Raw genomic sequence first — 20,640 nt, 5'->3', positions numbered from 1 at the left:
ATCACATTGAGTCTTTAGGAAAAACCAATACTATCAAGGAGGGATGAGGTGTTGCTTAATGAGCCTCTTGCTTCATGTGCTTAGTGATATGCTCCAAAACCCTCAACTACTTTCCCATATCCACATATGACCTAAACCCTAAGCCAAACTCGGTCCTACCGATTCTTCCTATCCGGCGCCACCGACTTTCACTTGTCATAAGCCACTGCCAAACCCTAGGCAATTCGGTTCTACCGATAGGGATCTCGGTCTCACCGAGATGGGATTGCAAACTCTCTGTTTCCCTTTCGTAACTTTTCGGTCTCACCGAAAGAGCGAATCGGTCCCACCGAGATTGCAATGTAAATTCAGTGTTTCCCCTTTGTAACTTTTCGGTCTCACCGAAAGAGCAAATCGGTCCCACCGAGTTTGCCTGACCAACTCTCTGGTTAGCTAATTACCAAATTCGGTCTCACCGAGTTTGTGTAATCGGTCTCACCGAGATTACGTTATGCCCAATCCCTAACCATATCGGTCCTACCGAGTTGCATATCAGTCCCACCAAAAATCTCTAACGGTCACTAGGTTTACATTTTCGGTCCGACCGAGTTTGTTGATTCGGTCCCACCGAGATTGGAAAACTGTGTGTAATGGTTGGATTTTGTGTGGAGGCTATATATACCCCTCCACCTCCTCTTCATTCGAAGAGAGAGCCATCAGAACACATACACCATTCCAACTCATATGTTCTGAGAGAGAACCACCTACTCATGTGTTGAGACCAAGATATTCCATTCCTACCATATGAATCTTGATCTCTAGCCTCTCCAAGTTGCTTTCCACTCAAATCTTCTTTCCACAAAATCCAAATCCTATGAGAGAGAGTTGAGTGTTGGGGAGACTATCATTTGAAGCACAAGAGCAAGGAGTTCATTACCTACACACCATTTGTTACTTCTTGGAGAGTGGTGTCTCCTAGATTGGCTAGGTGTCACTTGGGAGCCTTCGACAAGATTGTGGAGTTGAACCAAGGAGTTTGTAAGGGCAAGGTGATCGCCTACTTCGTGAAGATCTACTGTTAGTGAGGCAAGTCTTGTGTGGGAGATGGCCATGGTGGGATAGACAAGGTTGCTTCTTCGTGGACCCTTTGTGGGTGGTTGCTTCTTCATGGACCCTTCGTGGGTGGAGCCCTGTGTGGACTCGCGCAACCGTTACCCTTTGTGGGTGGAGCCCTCCGTGGACTCTCGCAACCGTTACCCTTTGTGGGTTGAAGTCTCCATCAACGTGGATGTAGGATAGCACCACCTATCCGAACCACGGGAAAAACATCCGTGTCTCCAATTGTGTTTGAATTCTCCAAACCCTTCCCTTTACATTCTTGCAAGTTGCATGCTTTACTTTCCGCTGCCAATATACTCTTTGCATGCTTGCTTGAATTGTGTGATGATTGCTTGACTTGTCCTAAAATAGCTAAAATCTGCCAAGAACTAAAATTGGGAAAAGGTTAAGTTTTTATTTGGTCAAGTAGTCTAATCACCCCCCTCTAGACATACTTTCGATCCTACAGCTAGCTTCTAGGGTTTGGCCTCTCCGATCTCGTGGTAGATCAACTCTTGTAATACTCATATCAGCAAGAACAATCAAGAAGGACGTAGGGTATTACCTCCATCAAGAAGGCCCGAACCTTGGTAAAACTTCGTGTCCCCTGCCTCCTGTTACCATCCGCCTTAGACGCACAGTTCGGGACCCCCTACCCGAGATCCGCCGGTTTTGACACCGATAGCCATCTTTGGTATTTATCATTTTAATGGAGTTATGTTCGGATCTGGGAGGTTCCTTACGTTTCCCTTCATGGTTGGAGATATTTAGATCTAGAGCACCCAACCGCTTATTGCAAAGTGTAATCAACATATTCACGCAGTTAAGATTTCCACCAACATTTTTAAGAGGTTCAATAAATTTTTTCAATTCGCATAATCTCTCTATGATTTGAGTTCCTTCTTGCGTAAGTTGAAGTCCCTTTTGTGGGGGAAGTACTCCTACTATCCCCTCTATAATTGCATAAGCAATACTAGGGTCAACTTTAATAAAGTTCCCTTTGGCGGAAAAATCAAGGAGTTGTCTATGGGGTAAGGTAAGCCCAACATAAAAATTGCGAAGTAAAATCTTGAAATCTCCCTCTATGGTGCAACTACGATAAGATTCTACCATCCTATACCAAGCATCTTTTAAATTTTCTCCTTGTCTTTGTTTGAAGTGGAGAACTTCAAAATCAGGAGTACTAACAGTGATAGAAGGACTAGCCATAACAGCAAAACAAACGATCTAACACAAGCACACACGAGAAGCGAGCGAAAAGAGACGAATGGAAAAAGGCTGAACGGAAAAGAGATGAATCAAACGGCAAGGGTGAAGTGGGGGAGAGGAAAATGAGAGGCAAATGGCAAATAATGTAATGCGAGGGATAAGAGTTTGTGATGGGTACTTGGTATGTGTTGACTTGGCGTAGATCTCCCCGACAACGACGCCAGAAATCCTTCTTGCTACCTCTTGAGCATGCGTTGGTTTTCCCTTGAAGAGGAAAGGGTGATGTAGCAAAGTAGCGTAAGTATTTCCCTCAGTTTTTGAGAACCAAGGTATCAATCCAGTAGGAGACTACATGCAAATCCCCTAGTACCTGCACAAACAAACAAGAACCTTGCAACCAACGCGATAAAGGGGTTGGGAATCCCTTCACGGTCACTGAGGGAGTCCTGGATTAGGGGGTCTCCGGACAGCCGGACTATATCCTTTGGCCGGATTGTTGGACTATGAAGATACAAGATTGAAGACTTCGTCCCGTGTCTGGATGGGACTCCCCTTGGCGTGGAAGGCAAGCTAGGCAATACGGATATGTAGATCTCCTCCCTTGTAACCGACTCTGTGTAACCCTAGCCCCCTCCGGTGTCTATATAAACCGGAGGGTTTAGTTCGTAGGACAACATACAATCATACCAATAGGCTAGCTTCTAGGGTTTAGCCTCTACGATCTCGTGGTAGATCAACTCTTGTAATACTCATATCATCAAGAACAATCAAGCAGGACGTAGGGTATTACCTCCTTCAAGAGGGCCCGAACCTGGGTAAACATCGTGTCCCCTGCTTCCTGTTACCATCCGCCTTAGATGCACAGTTCGGGACCCCTACCCGAGATCCACCGGTTTTGACACTGACATTGGTGCTTTCATTGAGAGTTCCACTGTGTCGTCACCATAAGGCTTGATGGCTCCTTCGATCATTAGTAGCGATGCGTTCCAGGGTGAGGTTTTCCTCCCCGGACAGATCTTTGTATTCGGTGGCCTCGCACTGCGGGCCAATTTGCTTGGCCATCTGGAGCAGATCGAGAGCTATGCCCCTGGCCATTAGGTCAGATTCGGAAACTTAAACTACACTGCCGACATCCGCGGAGACATCGACGGTATGGACGACGATGCAGGAGAAGAGCAGGAACCACCGCCCACAGGGCGCTGGACCGGTACATCATCATACGCCATATATATGGTGGACACCCCTAAAGAAGGCAATGGCGACGAGACAACGGAGGATGACCCCACCAAGAAGCAACCCAAGCGCCAACGTCAGCGGTGCCGCTCTAAGTCCTGCCACAGCAAAAGTAGTGATACCGGCACAGGAGATAATAACACTCCGGATAGTGCCGAAGACAATCACAATCCCCTCCAGCACGATGTAGAGCCGGAGGATGAACAAGCCAACCCTCCAGAGCAGGCAGCAGATGGAGAACCAGAAGAGGACAATTACATGCCTCTCTCCGAAGACGAGGCGAGCCTCGGTGATGAAGAATTTATCGTGCCTGAGGACCCGTCGAACAGGAGCGGTTCAAGCGCCGGCTTATGGCCACAACAAATAGCCAGAAGAAAAAGCAACAACATCTTCAAGCTGATCAAGACTTGCTAGCAGATAGATGGACCAAAGTCCTTGCGGCCGAGGAATACGAACTCGAGCGTCCCTCCAAGAGTTACCCAAAACACAGGTTGCTACCTCACCTCGAGGAGGAAGCATTGAAACCTCATGCACCAGTGTACGATGCGTCCGACCAGCCACTGCATGGCCGAGCCAAAGAGGCATTCTAGCCTGAAGTTCAGCCTGCACCCCACCGCCACTCAATCCAAAATACCAAGGCTCGGGGCAACACACGGGACCTGCGGGAGGTATTGGACAGTAAGGCAAAACTTGCAAGGTCAATATACGGGTCACGGGCACGCGTGCCAACACGAGACGATGATTGTCGCGCTGGATACGCCAAAAGCAAATCCGGCTGGGCCGAATACAGCAGACAAGACCCATATGAACTGCGTCGGGATATAGCCCGGCACAGAGACGCCGCACACCCCCTATGCTTCACTGATGAAGTTATGGATCACGAATTCCCGGAGGGTTTCAAACATGTAAATATCGAATCATATGATGGTACAACAGATCCTGATGTATGGATTGAGGATTTCCTCCTTCACATCCACATGGCTCGCGGTGACGATCTACACGCCATCAAGTACCTCCCACTAAAACTCAAAGGACCAACTCGGCATTGGCTGAACAGCTTGCCAACAGACTTCGTCGGCAGTTGGGAGGACCTGGAAGACGCATTCCTTGACAACTTCCAAGGCACTTATGTGCGACCACCGGATGCTGATGACTTGAGCCATATAACTCAGCAGCCAAGGGAATCGGCCAGACAATTCTGGACTCGGTTCCTGACTAAGAAAAACCAATTATCGACTGTCCGGACGCAGAGGCCCTCACGACATTCAAGCAGAACATCCATGACGAGTGGCTTGCCCGCCACCTTGGCCAGGAGAAACCGAAGTCTATGGCAGCCCTCACGACACTCATGACTTGCTTTTGCGCGGGCGAGGATAGCTGGCTCGCTCGCAGTAACAACACATCCAGGAATCCGGGCACTCCGGATAACAAAGATGCCAACGGCAAATCACAACACAACAAACACAAGCGCCGCAAATATGGTGATAAAACCAATAATACGACAGTTCATGCCGGGTTCAGGGTCTCAAAGCCCGATCAGCGGAAAGGGCCCCACAAAAATACAAATCCGGGTCCATCCAGTCTGGACCGCATACTCACTCGCCAATGCCAAATTCATGGCACCCTAGAAACGCCAGCCACCCATACCAACAGAGAATGCTGGGTCTTCAAACAAGCCGGCAAGGCAGGCGCCAAACACGAAAAGGGGTCTCAAAGCGACGATAGCAACGAAGAGCCCAGATTTCCGGACACAGGAGGGCAAAAGAAATCCCCCCATACTCAATCGGTGAATGTGGTAAATACCACCCAACCGGCCCACTTGATATAAGCTAGGGCCGGTCACCTTCAACCACACGGATCGTCCGGTTAAAGCCAATTGGGGCAATCCAGCCACACTAATCCTCGACCCAATAGTAGACGGGTTCCACCTCACTAGAGTCCTTATGGACGGAGGTAGCAGTTTAAATCTGCTTTACCAGGATACAATGCGCAAGATGGGCATCGATCAGTCAGCGATCAAGGCCACTAAGGCCACTATCAGAGACATCATACCAGATATGGAGGTCAGCTGTACAGGCCCCATTTCCCTCGAGTGACTAGCAAGCACTGCTCGGGCGAACCGCGTTCGCTTGATCCAATGCGGTACCACACGGTGCCTACAGTCAGTTAACAATGCCCATCCACGCGCTGTCATCACGGTTCATGGCAAGGCCGAATTTTCTTTCGACACCAACAAATATATCACTGCCTTAGCAGCAGGAACACCGAGCAACACCTCGTAGCCGAACCTCGAGTCGATACCTAGGCTCCCGGACAATGTCAAGGGGCTCCGAACTACTTCGCGGAAGGATACTCTGGCTCGTCCAGGGTTCAATTAAACACTCCGGCAAAGGCCACGACCGGCCGAACTCAGCGGCTCAACCGCCCTCCGGCACGCAAACATTTCTTATATTTCCTTCGCAGGTCCACCTTTGCACCAACCAGGACGGACTCCATAGAGGCAGCTCGAACGCGCCTGGGAATCCTTAGAAACTTCCCGCAGCGACCTTCCGGGTACAATATGGACCCGAACTCAACCTTTTCCCCCGGTCACAGCAGGTTCTGCTATCACAACTCCTTTTTTTATTATTTATCACATTACTTGTACCATACACATAGGCGTATTATTTACACAACATGTGGATTCATATGATGTTTACCTGCTGGTTATTTCTTATCGAAATCATTTCGTCAAAAGGCATCCGTACACAGAGGTATGCCCTACATATGCCAGGGGCTTCGTCTTCCCCATAACATGGCAATAAAAGTCCGAACACCTTCACGGAAGTTTGGCACCCCAAACTTATAGCATTATATGTATTAGCTCCGAATCATGTCTTGGGTCAATAGTTGGGTTTGCTCGGCTTCTATGTTTTGGTACCTTACGTTCCGCTATATCGGCTAAGGTAGCACTGGGAGAACTACTGCGATTGTGTCCCGGTTCTTCCAGATGAGCACCTCAGTAGATAAAGCCGAAAACTGACTGTCATGATATGGAGAGAGCTGGTCAGCTGTTTGAGCGGTCACAAAATCTTTAAGAATTTCTCCCGCATAATGCCATAACCAATGCAGCGTGTGATGGATCGTTTTTTCGACCAGGCTCTTATAGAGCCCCTAGTACGGTCTTCTGAACACAAGGGGCTGCGCCGACCATACTAAAGCTCCTCTGGCTAAGTGAGAGTGATAAAGCCCTATAGTCTGATTGCCTTGTTCGTTGTGCTAAGCACCTCCCTTGGAGGACCCAAAACTGGGATAAAGAGTGCTCAGGTTTATCCTGAACACCCCCGTACTCCTTACGCGGGGGCAGAAGCTGACGACTGGCCAACTCTCAACCTTAATATACAAACGGCCGCACAGGAGGGTAAAGTCTTATATAACAGTCGACATATCAACGGCCTTGTTTAAACATTACAACGGACAATATGATCCACATTCAAGGAAATACAATGTCCTTGGTACATAGTGAAAGTGCTAGTGATTGACTAGAGGGGGGGGGTGAATAGGCGATTTTTATGAAAGTCTTCAAAACATGGAAGTTTCGAAGAAAAACGATAGAAATAAACCTATTACCATGCAGCGGAAGGTAGACTATACTAGGCAAACCATAGTCAAGTATTCAATGAAGTGAAAGCACAATGACTAATAGCAGCTAGGCAGTAAAGATCAAGTAGGAAGATATTGTGAAGCCAATCAGAACAAGCAGTCACTCAATGAAGACAAAAGATAATGCAATCAGGCAATGACTTCACCAGGGCCAACAGTAAGTAAAGGAGTGGGAAGGATGAAACCAGTGACTCGTTGAAGACAATAATTTGTTGGACCAGTTCCAGTTGCTGTGACAACTGTACGTCTGGTTAGGGAGGCTGAGATTCAACTTAGAAGACCGCATCTTCACCTTATTCCCCTTGAGCTAAGGACACCTAGTCCTTGCCCAATCACTCTGGTAAGTCTTCAAGGTAGACTTCCAAACCTTCGCAGACTTCGTTCACCGACGATCCACAATGACTCTTGGATGCTCAGAACACGACGCCTAACCGGCTGGAGGATTCACAGTCCTCAAGTGTAATAAGTCTTCAGATCACACAGACAGGAAGACTTAAGTGATGCCTAACACTCTTTGGCTCTTGGTGTTTAGGGCTTTATCCTCGCAAGGAATTCTCTCTCAAAGGCTTCGAGGTGGGTTGCTCTCAAACGACAAAAGCCGTGCACTAACTCTAAGGAGCCAACCGTTTATGGTTGTAGGGGTTGGGCTATTTATAGCCACTAGGCAACCCGACCTGATTTTTCCGAAATGACCCTAGGTCACTAAGGAACTAACACGTGTTCCAATGGTCAGATTTCAAACACACATGGCAACTTTACTTGGGATACAAGCAAAGCTGACTTATCCAACTCTGAATAAGATTTCCTCTCATAGTCTTCACTCGAAGACATAGGATTTTGGTTAAGCATCACTTGAGTCATTCTAACTGGTTCTCTTGGACCCCACTTAACAGTATGGTGGTTCCTATGACTCATCAAAGAAAAAACAAAGAACGATGAAACTGCTAAGTCTTCGCGCTCCATAGTCTTCACGCGATGTCTTCTCTTGTCATAGTCTTCAATGTGAATGTCTTCACATACCACCTTTGACTTCAATGTCTTCATACATTTTTAGGGGTCATCTCTGGTAGGAAAACCGAATCAATGAGGGACTTCTACCTGTGTTATCCTGCAATTCTCACAAACACATTAGTCCCTCAACCAGGTTTGTCGTCAATACTCCAAAACCAACTAGGGGTGGCACTAGATGCACTTACAGTCTCCCCCTTTTTGGTGATTGATGACAAACTGGTTGAAGTTTTCAACGGGGAATAAAATATGTGAAATTGTAAAGGATAGGGTATTGTCTTCATAAGTTGCAAGGGCTCCCCCTGAAGATGTGCATATAAGTAATTTGCTTTTGGAATGCAAATGCACATGGCAGGTTGTACTTGTGGAGATCCTCTTCAACCTATGATGACAAGTCATTATGCAAGATATGATGTAACAAAGATAATGACGTCTGCAAAATGATCTAAGTGCAGAATTTATCGTCGCACATGCGGAATTTATCATCGCATCACAGAATAGCAAATAAGTAGCAGACGCCATCGAGTTTAAGTGTTACAACTCAAAGAACCAAATGTATCGAAAACGAGAGTTGTAAGCACTTGGCAAAAGTAGCAAAAAGTAAATTAACCACCCATATGGACCCGCTTGAAGACTATCAACTCATATGCTTCTCCCCCTTTTGTCAGTGAGGACCAAAAAGGTTTGAAGACATAGAGCGCCTACTCGTTCCCGTGAGGTGCAGGCGAGGCAGCAGGGTCGTCGTTGAGATCCGATGGTGCAGAGGAACTTGGTGCAGTGTCAACACGTGCTGAAGTTGGAGGAGGTGAAGTTGCATCATCTTGGACATCGATGACTCTGGCATTTACGGTCGCAGCTGAGGACGAGTATTCAGAGTCTTCAAGTGAGGGAGTCCGACACAAGTGAGCATTTCTGGGCGGAGTTGAGTCAAACTTGAAGCATTCGGTGAAGCCATCGTCATGCAGATCAGCTTCAACACCGAGTAGGGTCAAACTCTTCCACGACCTCCGACAGGTTTCATGAGTGACAAAGGCATTCTTGGTGGCAAGATTGCGAATGCGGTTGACATCCACCAAGAGGCTTTGCATCTGACGCTTAAGCCAGTCGTGATGTTTGTCCTGTTTCTAATGCAGCGCGACTAGAAGCTCTTGGTCATTTAGGACACAAGATCGTCGTCGAGGCCTTTGCGCAATGGTGCTACCAGTGGCATCAGTTTGAGCACGAGGGGCACGTGTGTTTCCAACAAGGGGATAAACACGAGACACTGCTAGAATTCCTTCAATGGGCTGGGTGAAGCTTTGGTGATCAGCATTGTGAAGATAAGTGGGATCCTTAGCAGGCTCTGGGTAAATGTCTTCAACTGACAGATCAACCTCGGGCAAGAATATAAGATGATTGCGCGCAGACGGCTGATAGTTGAAGGCTGAGTGACGCTTGATCAGACGCATGACCCATGGAGCATAGAATTTCAACCCAAAGATGTCGGAGCCAGACGCAGCCAACTGCCTGATGAAGAAGTCTTGAGCATTGAAGCTGATGCCATTGAAGATATAGAAAACCAAAGTCTTCATTGCTCCTTCAAGCTTCGCTGCAGATGAGTGTCCTTTGACAGGCCATAGAGTCTTCCTGATGATGTGGTAAATGGTGCGAGGTAGGTACTCTAGGTCTTCAACGAAGAACTCAGATGGGTATTCAGCGTCGTGAGGCAGATGTTTCATCATGCTCATCATTTGACTCATGTTGGGTTCTGGCTTCTGAAAGATGCTTTCCAAGGCATTTTGATGTTGTTGACAACCTGGTTCATAGTATTCACCAGGAGTGTGCAGGCCTGTGAGCTCAATGATATCAAGAGCTTTAGCTTCATGATGGACATTGCTTGTCATCCACTCAAGGACCCAAGTCTTCGGATCCCTGTTGTAGCCTCGAATATGAAGAGTGGCATAGAATTGAAGCAGCAATTCTTCGTTCCAGTGCTCCTTGTCAGTGTCGAACTGCCACAGACCGGCATCTCTGAAACAATCCAATGCTTCTTCAAGGCAGGGCAGTCCAGCTATAGCTTCAGAGTCAAGGCGCATATGTGGAAACATGCACCCTTGATTGTATAGGACACAAGAATAGTAGTTGCGCTGCTGATAGCTCCAGAACCGATCTGAGGAAATGCGCGGTCTGGTATAAGGGTTCTTGGAGCTGTTGAAGAAGGTATTATGTGCCACGAAGCCATTCGCATTGAAGACCCCAGGTGAAGTGGCAGTGCCTGGGAATCGTGGAAGTCTTGGCTTGGGCTTTTGGACTTGAGGCCTGTGCTCAACGTGGTACTCAAATTGTGGACCAGCAGCAGGCGGAGGAGTCAGAATGGGCCAGCGAACCATAACTGGCTGACCACGATCAAATGCTAGCTCCATTGTGTGAGGTCTTGGAGGGGGAACCGGGGCATTGGCATTTTCTTCATGGGCTTCAGGGGCCACATGTGCTTCAAGTGCTTGGACTTCAGGTGCTGCATTGACTTCTGGTGCCACATTGGCTTCTGGCGCCGTACTGGCTTCAGCCATGACAACGTCATTGGCATCAGCGGTGATATTGGTGGCCGCCTCAGGGTTGTTGACCTCCACTTCAGAAGCTGGAGGGTCGGTCACGTTCTCCTCGAGAACAACATCTTGGTGAGATAGGGGTGTAGTAACTCTTGTAACTCTTGGGGCTTCTTCTTCATGTTCTTCTTCATCGGCTGATGCAGCCGGAATATCTTCAGCCATTTTGGCTTCGGATTCAGATACGTGCATTCTGGGAGTGACTTGGGGCCTTGGTCCTTTGTGAAGCCTGCGTAATGCGGGTGACGCTTGTGGAGATGGAATGTGCTGGGCCTCAAAGTCATCAGCATCTTGCACTGATGGGGTAGCTTGCGGTTGGGGAGAGCTTGGAGTGTCTTGTCTCTATGGGTGATCAGCCCATGATGCATCCTGAGCAGTTGGCGTCAGAGGACGACCAATGCTGATGAGTTCGTTGTGCGTAAGCACAGGCGATGATACCAATTGGTGCTCGATCTGAGGAAGGACTTCATCATCTTCAACATTGTCATGGTGACTAATCTCTTCAACAACGGTGGGGTCAACTGCTGGAATGTCTTCAGCTTCAGGAGCCTCTGTGGAAGCAGGCTCATGAATTACCATCCGTCGTTCTTGATGCAAAGAGGTAGGACGAGCAACCGAGATGGGCTCAACAATAAGGGTCTCTGTGGGAGCAGCCCGATCTTTCTTGGTTTTGCACTTCTTCTTTGAGGGAGCGACATCAGAAGCTTCAGGATGTTTCCTCTTTCTGGCTTCAGCCTCGGCAGCCCTTGTCTTCTTTAATTATGAAGCCACTGTGGGGACCTTAGGCTTCGAGCCTATCATACTGGCTGGGAAGACAATGGGATGTGCTTCCTGCCTTGTTGCTTCGGGTTCGGCCACAGCTAGCTTCTTCTTCTTCTTTGCAGCCATCCTGGCATCGATGCCAGGATGCCCAAGAGCCTTGCGCTTTTCAGCTTCATTGTAGGCTTGCACGCAGTTGTCAGCCAGACTCTTCATGCGCTCACGAGAACCTTTAGCTTCTTCGTGTTTCTTGAGAAAGGCTTCCTTGAGCTCGTGCAGCATAATCTTGAAGTTCTTGACATCTTGCACGCTGAGCTTTGCCATGTGCTGCTTGAACTGAGCTTTCTCATAGTCGATCTTTTGCTTCAGTTCAACGATGCGCTGAGCTAGAGCCAGCTCAGAAGCAATGGCGCCAGTGAAAGAGACGCTGAGGCCAATTGGAAGTTGCAGATCGTCAAAGCTGAGATTGGGGGTTTCAAACCACTCATCAATGAAGTTGTGGATGATTGCCACGTCAAAGAGAGGCAAATCATTGAAGATTTCTGCTTCTTCCTTGCTCTTAATCAGTTGCTCAAGAGTGTCATCTGCAAGATCTTCATTGCTGGACAGATCAATGGCGTCATTGCGCAGAATAGCAGCAGCAGTCAGTTCTTGGTTAGTGTGTTGCAAGGGCATCTTCACTCTGGAGGGCTTGGAGATGCATGACAAATATTTAGACTGCACACTGTGTTCAGGAGGTGCAGTGGCCAGAGGCTTCGCCTGTAGGACCTTTGGTGCAGGAGCAGGCTTTGAAGCTTTAGGCTTTTTCAGTTTCTTTGGCTTTGGTGGTGCAGGCGCTTCATCAGATTCAGCGTCATCTGCAGGCTCATCCACGGCTGTCCCTTGAACCATGATATGAGTGATGAGACCTTTCAGGTTGTAGAAGGGCCCAATAAGATTGGGTTCAGCTTCGCGTGTGCCATCAGCACGAGGAGCAGAGGGGCCTGGATTGAAGTCTAAGCCTCGTGACTTCTTGTTCTCTTTGGCCGAGTTCCTGGCAAACTGTAGGTTGCGCTTGAACAGATTATCATCGCGGCACCATAGTAATGAAGATGGGTCTGCATCCGCAAGCTGCGGTCCACGGACCATGCAAGGATAGAAGCCTTGTTCAATGGCTTCAGCTCTGGACTTGGGTTGAAGATTTCTGTATAGAATGTCTCCCCATGGTCGTTTGATGGTATTCTTCTCAACATACTCCTAGGTCACGAACCTGTACTTGAACCACTATTCTGCCCAATATCTTCGAATCCATTGGATTCGAGTTTTTCGCTGATTGTAGTCCTCCTCTGGATCTGTCTTGTACAGCTCATAGAGGTCAGGAGGCAAATCTCTTGAGGTGTTGCCACGACGCTGTCTGCCACCCTTTCTTGTAGGTTTCTCTGGTGCCATGAAGCTTAAACTGAAGGGCTTCAACATGTTTAAAGGCGTCAAAGGCTTCCGCTTTCTGGTCAAACAGGAACTGGCTTCGGGAGAGTTAATGTGATGCTGTAAGAATTCTGCAAACGAATGCAGACTATGAGAACCAAGGGATTCTCCCACGGACATGTACCTGCGATAGCATTAAGGTGCGAGGGAAGGGGAAGAGGTCATATGCATTCTCAGAAGATTTTGAAGATAAATCAGTTTAGAAGACATTGACCTCATAGTGGGAAGACATTCACTCATAGATAGAGAGTTGGTTCCAGATTTGCACGAATCCACAAATAAGTACAAGTGAGGAATCTAACTTCTTTGTGAAGCATAAGTGAACATACTAGGCATATTATGAGATGCAGTATGAAATAGATCCAACTTGTGTGAATAGAAACTTCTTGTGGTAGAAAGTGATGAATCTATAGGATCAAAGGGGGCCATAAAAAGGAAGTTTTATTTACCACACGAAGAACTGCTAGACGGAGTGGGAGAGGAGGCCGAGCAGTTCAATCGTCCGTGCCCTAACTTGGTGACGGAGGACACCTACGACGACTGCGGAGAAGACGATGTCCACGGCCAGCGTGAATACGGCGTCGGTGAGGTCGCGGCAGCTAAGCGCTTCGTCGCCAGCGTCGTCGAGGGCTAGCGGTGGCTCTAGGGTTTGTGAGAGAGTGGAAGAAAGGATAATGACTGTGGTGAGGCGTGTATTTATAGGGATAGGGGCGGCACAGTGTTATTACATAGGTGCCCCTGGCGATTCACATCTGAAGGACACGTGGCTATCATGCAACATATCGAAGGTTGTTCCACGTTCCCACGCACGCCTGGATTGTCGGGTGGTCGTTCCCACTTCTCCGGGTTTCAGGTGAAGGAATTAGCATTGAAAACGGACTTAATGTTTGTCTCTGTATCTTCTGCTGACAAGGACGCAGAGAAGACATTCGACAGTTTCAATAGAATGCATATGATTTGGACAGATAGAGTTTGAGATAGAAAGCATAGAGAGATTAGGGTCTGATCACATTCACTTAGTTCAAAAGATTCAACAAGGAAGACGTAGCTATAAGTGAATGCTGTAGAGGACAGAACACTAGTATGTATATATCAGAAGACAATCAAGTCAACATAGTGAAGATAATCATGAAGACAAGTTGAAATTGAAGACAAACCAAATGTGAAGACATAGAAAATGTAACGCCATGGGTAAAACACTTCAAAAAGAAGAATTTGGTGGTGGCGTTACCCACCGTATAGGAAGTATTAGACCCAGACACGGCGCACAATTATCGTGGTGCTCTGAAGTCAAATTCCACGTTAATGTATTCACACTCAGAATGTAAGTCTTCATTGATTGAAGATATACTTTACTTCGTGTGTTGCACATCTAAGTCATCAACATGCATAAGTGTTAGGATGTGTGCCTGATCACATGACATTTGAGGATTCCAAGATATTTAGCTCACACCGTAACTTGCAAAACCTCTTCTCATCCAAGGGCTTGGTAAAGATATCTGCCAATTGCTCTTCAGTGTTGACGTGTATGATATCAATATCTTCCTTCACAACATGATTTCTGAGAAAGTGATGACGAATTTCAATGTGCTTTGTCTTCGAGTGCTGAACTGCGTTGTTGGCAATCTTGGTGGCGCTTTCGTTGTCGCAGTAGAGTGGCACTTGCTTCAGGTGAATGCCATAGTCTTTGAGTGTTTGCTTCATCCATAGAAGCTGAGCACAGCAAGATCCAGCAGCAATGTATTCAGATTCAGCAGTGCAGAGAGATACACAGTTTTGCTTCTTTGAAGACCAACATACAAGTGATCGTCCCAGAAAATGACATGTGCCTGATGTAGACTTGTGATCCACCTTGTCACCAGCATAATCAGCATCCGAGAATCCAACTGGATCAAACTTTGAGCCCTTTGGATACCATAATCCTAGTGTTGGGGTGTGAGCCAAATATTTGAGAATTCGCTTCACAGCTAAGTGATGCGATTCCTTTGGTGCCGCTTGGAACCGGGCACACATGCAAACACTAAGCATGATATCTGGCCTAGATGCACATAAATAAAGTAAGGAACCAATCATGGAGCGGTATACCTTTTGATCGAACTCTTTACCATTGTTGTTGGGACCCAGATGATGTTTGGCTGGCATTGGCGTCGTGAAGCCTTTGCAATCTTGCATCCCAAATTTCTTCAGGCAATCTTTGAGGTATTTCTCTTGAGATATAAAGATGCCGTTGCATTGCTGACGTATTTGAAGACCAAGGAAGAACTTCAGCTCACCCATCATGGACATCTGATATTGCTCTTGCATCATGTATCCAAACTCGTTAGTGTATTTCTGATTGGTGCAGCCGAAGATAATGTCATCCACATATATTTGGCACACAAACAGTTCACCATCATATGTCTTTGTGAAGAGAGTAGGGTTGAGGGAACCAGGTTTGAAGCCTTTGCTCTTCAGGAAGTCTTTGAGTGTGTCATACCAAGCCCTAGGGGCTTGTTTGAGGCCATACAGTGCCTTGTTGAGCTTGTACACCATGTCAGGATGTTTTGGATCTTCAAAGCCAGGCGATTGTGCAACACACACTTCTTCATCAATCTTGCCATTGAGAAAAGCGCTCTTCACATCCATTTGATGCAGAAGAATGTTATGATGATTTGCATAGGCCAGCAGTATGTGTATGGCTTCAAGTCTAGCCACAGGAGCAAATGTCTCATCGAAGTCAATCCCTTCAACTTGAGTGTATCCTTGAGCAACGAGACGAGCTTTGTTTCTGACAACTTGACCATGCTCATCTTGCTTGTTGCGGTATATCCATTTGGTGCCTATTATATTGTGCTTGCGAGGATCAGGACGCTTAACCAGTTCCCATACATTATTCAACTCAAACTATTGAAGCTCTTCTTGCATAGCTTGAATCCATTCAGGTTCCATGAAGGCTTCATCAACTTTCTTGGGTTCAGATGTTGAGACGAATGCGAAGTGTCCACAGAAATTTGCTAGCTGTGTTGCCCTTGAATGACTGAGTGGACCTGGTGCATTGATGCTATCAATTATTCTCTCAATCTGCACTTCATTTGCAACACGAGGATGTACAGGATGAAGATTTTGCTCTTGCTGATCGTTGTCATCGTTAGAAGGATTGTCTTTAGGCTGAGCATTGTCTTCAGGTTGATCAGGTGCAGAGATGATAAGTTCCTCTTCAGGCTGAGCTTCAGATGGTATGATTTCTCCAGTTCCCATAAGTTTGATTGATTCACTGGATGGAACTTCATCTAGCACATTTGGCAGGTGCTCTCTTTGCGAGCCGTTAGTCTCATCGAACTGCACATCCACAGTTTCAACCACTTTGTAGTGAAAGAGGTTGAAGACTCTGTAGGAGTGCGAATCCTTTCCATATCCAAGCATAAAACCTTCATGTGCTTTTGGTGCAAATTTTGAAGTGTGATGTGGATCCTTGATCCAGCACCTGGCACCAAATACTCTGAAGTAGCTGACATTTGGCTTCTTGCCAGTAAGGATCTCATACGATGTCTTGTTCAGAAGCTTGTGAAGATAAACACGGTTGATGATATGGCATGCAGTATCAATGGCTTCAGGCCAGAATTTTCTTGGAGTCTTGTATTCATCAAGCATCGTCTGAGCCATCTTATAAGTGTTCTGTTCTTGCGTTCGACGACGCCATTCTGCTGTGGCGTGTACGGAGCTGAGAATTCATGTGTGATGCCCAAAGTATCAAGATATGTATCTAGCCCAGTGTTCTTGAATTCAGTGCCATTGTCACTTCTGATGTGCTTTATCTTGACGCCATAGTTGTTCATGGCTCAATTGGCGAAGCGTCTGAAGACATCCTGCACTTCAGTCTTGTAGAGGATTATATGCACCCAAGTATATCTTGAATAATCATCAACAATGACAAAGCCATAGAGACAAGCAGTAGTAGTAAGAGTTGAGTAATGAGTGGGACCAAAAAGGTCCATGTGGAGCAGTTCGAAGGGTTGAGTCGTTGTCATGATTGTCTTCGAGGGATGCTTGGCCCTCGTCATCTTTCCTGCTTCACATGCACTGCATAAGTGATCCTTCTTGAACTTGACGCCCTCGATGCCTATGACATGCTTCTTCTTTGCAAGAGTGTGCAAGTTCCTCATGCCAGCATGCCCTAGCCTCCGATGCCAGAGCCAGCATTCTGAAGCTTTTGCTAGAAGACATACGACAAGTTGTGGTCCTGCTAAGAAATCTACCACGTACAAATCATCTTTCTGATACCCTTCAAACACTAGAGACTTGTCAGATTCCATTAGAACAAGGCAACAATATTTTCCAAACATCACAATCATGTTTAAATCGCAAAGCATTGAGACAGACATTGAGTTGAAACCAAGGGATTCAACAAGCATGACTTTATCCATGTGTTGATCCTTTGAGATTGCAACTCTACCTAGACCCAATACCTTACTTTTACCAGTGTCAGCAAATGTGATGTGACTTTTGTCAGATGGACGTAAGGTTGAGTCCATAAGAAGGCTTCGCTTGCCAGTCATGTGATTAGTACATCCACTATCAATAATCCATTCTGAAGCAGCTGGTGTCGTACCCTACAGTGCAGTTAGGGGGATAGGCTTCACGAAGAGAATCGTGAAGCAGAAACATTTGACGGGCAAGTGGATTATGAAAGCTTAGATTGAGGTTAGGACTGATAGGGCAAGTAGCAAGCGACTCAGGAACAAAATACATAATAAGACCATTTGGGCATTTGATCTTGCGCCCTACAAGATGTTTAAGGTCCCCAGCAATAGCTTCAGACGATTTTGGTTTTCGGCTGGAGACCTTTCCCTACAAAAGAGAGTTAAGCTTTCTTAGCCACCCACATCTTCAAGGGTGGCTTCGAAGCAATGAGTCTAAGTGCAGCATCTGAGAACTTTGGCTTTGGAGCCCTAGCAAAAAGTATGGCAGGTGAATAATAGTACTCATAAGAATAAGCAGAATAGTTTTTGGTCTTATGAACATGGCGGTTTGATGAAATGCGCTCATATTCATTGGCCTGAGTAAGGTTTCCCTGCAAAACATTTGCGTTAGTGCGACTCAGGTGAGTCCTCTGTCTGTATGAAGCCTTTGGACCATATGAAGCCTGTGGTCTGGGGTTTGTCTTCTTCACTTGTGGTGTCATGACAACATTCACAGGAAGATTCTCCAAACACCTTTTGGGCAGCCATACCTTCTTCATAGGCGGCCCATTCCTGCAGTTAGTACCAATATACCTGGCAAACACTTCACCATTCTGATTCTTAAACAATTTATAGTTTGCATCAAAGGATTCATCAATAACAATGGGATTAGCACAAGTGAAGCCAAATAGGGTGGATGGATCTACTGAAGGTCCCTTTGCAGCAACCTGAAAGTTCTAGTGATCGACTAGAGGGGGGGCGAATAGGCGATTTTTATGAAGTCTTCAAAACATGGAAGTTTCGAAGACAAATGATAGAAATAAACCTATTACCATACAACGAAGGGTAGACTACACTAGGCAAACCATAGTCAAGTATTCAATAAAGTGAAAGCATAATGACTAATAGCAGCTAGGCAGTAAAGATGAGGTAGGAAGATATTGTGAAGCCAATCAGAACAAGTAGTCACTCAGTGAAGACAAAAGATAATGCAATCATACAATGACTTCACAAGGACCAACAGTAAGCAAAGGGAAGGGAAGGATGAAACCAGTGACTCGTTGAAGACAATGATTTGTTGCACCAGTTCCAGTTGCTGTGACAACTGTACGTCTGGTTAGGGAGGCTGAGATTCAACTCAGAAGACCTCGTCTTCACCTTGTTCCCCTTGAGCTAAGGACACCCAGTCCTCGCCCAATCACTCTAGTAAGTCTTCAAGGTAGACTTCCAAACCTTCACAGACTTCGTTCACCGGCGATCCACAATGACTCTTGGATGCTCAGAACGCGACGCCTAACCGGCTGGAGGATTCACAGTCCTCAAGTGTAATAAGTCTTTAGATCACACAAACATGAAGACTTAAGTGATGCCTAACACTCTTTGGCTCTGGGTGTTTAGGGCTTTATCCTTGCAAGGAATTCTCTCTCAAAGGCTTCGAGGTGGGTTGCTCTCAAACGACAAAAGCCGTACTCTAACTCTGAGTAGCCAACCATTTATGGTTGTAGGGGGTGGGCTATTTATAGCCACTAGGCAACCCGACCTGATTTGTTCAAAATGACCCTGGGTCACTAAGGAACTGACACGTGTTCCAACGGTCAGATTTCAAACACACACGGCAACTTTACTTGGGCTACAAGCAAAGCTGACTTATCCAACTCTGGACAAGATTTGCTCTCATAGTCTTCACTCGAAGACATAGGATTTTGGTTAAGCATCACTTCAGTCATTCCGACTGGTTCTCTTGGACCCCACTTAACAGTACGGTGGTTCCTATGACTCAACAAAGAAGAAAACGAATGACGAAAGAACTAATTCTTCGCGCTCCATAGTCTTCATGCGATGTCTTCTCTTGTCATAGTCTTCAATGTGAATGTCTTTACATACCACCTTTGTCTTCAATGTCTTCTTACATTTTTAGGGGTCATCTCTGGTAGGAAAACCGAATCAATGAGGGACTTCTACCTGTGTTATCCTGCAATTCTCACAAACACATTAGTCCCTCAACTAGGTTTGTCGTCAATACTCCAAAACCAACTAGGGGTGGCACTAGATGCACTTACAATCTCCCCCTTTTTGGTGATTGATGACAAACTAGTTGAAGTTTTCAACGGGGAATATAATATGTGAAATTGTAAAGGATAGGGGATTGTCTTCATAAGTTGCAAGGGCTCCCCTGAAGATGTACATATAAATAATTTGCTTTTGGAATGCAAATGCACATGGCAGGTTGTACTTGTGGAGATCCTCTTCAACTTATGATGACAATTCATCATGCATGAAAAGTATGTGAAGATAATGACATGCATAATGAAAAATTTACGTCTGTAAAATGATCTAAGTGCAGAATTTATCGTCGCACATGTGGAATTTATCATCGCATCACAGAATAGCAAATAAGTAGCAGACGACCATCGAGTTTAAGTGTTACAACTCAAAGAACCAAATGTATCAAAACGAGAGTTGTAAACACTAGGCAAAATATAAAGCAACCGCCCATATGGACCCGCTTGAAGACTATCAAACTCATATGCTTCTCCCCCTTTTGTCAGTAAGGACCAAAAAGGTTTGAAGACATAGAGCATCTACTCGTTCCCATGAGGAGTAGGTGAAGCAGCAAGGTCGTCGGTGTTGTTAGGCAGTGCAGACGAACTCAGGGCAGTGTCGATGCGTGCAGAAGTAGGGGGCGGTGAAGTAGCATCGTCTTCGTCATCGATCACTCTGGCATTCACAGTTGCCGCGGAGGAAGAGAACTCAGAGTCTTCAAGAGACGGAGTTCGTCGCAGCACAGTCCTTCTTGGAGGTGTTGAGTCAAACTTGAAGCGTTCAGAGAAGCCATCCTCTTGAAGATCATCCTCAGAGCACATAAGCGTCAGCCCTTTCCATGTACGCCGACAGGTTTCATGGGCAACAAAGGCATTCTTGGTGGCAAGATTGCGAATCCTGTTTACGTCCACCAAGAGGCTTTGCATTTGGCGCTTCAGCCAGTCATGATGCCTATCCTGTTT

This window comes from Triticum dicoccoides, chromosome 3A (assembly GCF_002162155.2).
Source record: "Triticum dicoccoides isolate Atlit2015 ecotype Zavitan chromosome 3A, WEW_v2.0, whole genome shotgun sequence".
NCBI lineage: Eukaryota > Viridiplantae > Streptophyta > Magnoliopsida > Poales > Poaceae > Triticum > Triticum dicoccoides.
Note: the sequence above shows the minus strand (reverse complement) of the source record.